The following is a 1,510-nucleotide window of genomic DNA, read 5'->3' on the forward strand; positions in this document are numbered from 1 at the left end:
CATGAGGATAAGGGAGGTTTTGGATTGGAGTAGCGCTCACTACCTCCTTTCCCTTTGCAACTCTAGCACTCTTCCATCTAGGCTTTTTCACTACCTCCCTTATTACCTCATCGCTTGTATTTTTCTCAATCTCCACACCTTTTTTCTTTTCAACTTCACCATTATTTTTGTTCTTTTCAACTTCTTCCTCTTCACTCCACTCCCCCACTTCACCATCAATATTTTCCTCAACTATTTCCTCCTCATTTTCTCTCTCATCTCTTTTTTTATTCTCACTAATTAACTCCCTCCCACTTCTCGTCATGATCGCATTACAATGCTCCTTAGGATTTGTTTGCGTGTTTGCCGAAAAGGAAGGACCGGTTTGTTGTTCCGCGAGTTGCTTAGCAAGTTGCCCAACTTGAGTCTCGAGATTATTTATAGCCGCGTCATTTCTCTTTTGATTGGCCATTGACATTTGCATGAATTGCGTCAATGTCTCTTATAACTTAGAATTGACGACCGACGGTTGTTGAGATTGATAAGGATTTTGGGGAGGGTTTTGACGGCTAGAAGAACCACCTCCATAACCTTGGTTATGATAATAGTTACTTCTAGGTTGGAACCCTTGGTTCCCTTGGAATTGTTGTTGTTGATTTTGAGGGTGCGGTTGATAAGGTTGTTGTTGTTATTGTTGTTGTTGTCTCGGTTGATAGTCCCGTTTATTGGCCATGTAGTTTACTTCGTCAAAACCGGGAGGTGGACAAAATCCGGTGTCATGTTCACCTTTACACAGTTCACAACAAGCTATTTGTTTAGCTTTTGACGGTTCTCTTAACTCTTTGATTTGTTGCGTTAAGAGTTCCACTTGTTGTGAGATGAGCTTGTTTTGGGCAAGGATGGCATCGTTCGTCCCTAGCTCAAGCACTCCCGACTTCTTCAAAGAGTTTCCTCGACTTTGACTCTGAAGATCATTTAAAGCCATTCGATTTATGATGTTTGTGGCTTCTTCGGCACTTTTTGACAATAAAGAGCCACCCGAGGTAGCATCCAACAACGTTTTGCAGTTTGGTTGAAGTCCATTTTTGAAGATATGGATTTGAGTCAATTCATCAAATCCATGCCCTTTACATTTCCGAAGCATGGACTTGAATCTTTCCCACGCTTCATTTAAGGATTCACTGGTTCCTTGTGAAAACACCGAGATGGCCATCTTGGATTCCATGAATCGGTTATGGGAGAAAAATCTTTCGATGAATTTCTCTTCTAACACGTTTCAGTCTGTCATTACGGCTGGTGTTTGATCTAAGTACCAATCCTTTGCTTTACCGAGCAAAGCGTGGGGAAATAATCGTCTGAACAACGGAAGCTCCTGAGCCTGATCCACTCTGGCAGCCAATGCTATCTCATAAAATTTTGTGAGAAAAGCAAATGGGTCTTCATGGTCCATTCCGGTGAATGGACTTCCATATAATAAATTTAGAGTTCCCGTTTTCATCTCAGCTTGCCTTCCTGTGTGGTTGGCAAACTG

Source organism: Lathyrus oleraceus, chromosome 6 (assembly GCF_024323335.1).
Source record: "Lathyrus oleraceus cultivar Zhongwan6 chromosome 6, CAAS_Psat_ZW6_1.0, whole genome shotgun sequence".
Lineage (NCBI taxonomy): Eukaryota > Viridiplantae > Streptophyta > Magnoliopsida > Fabales > Fabaceae > Lathyrus > Lathyrus oleraceus.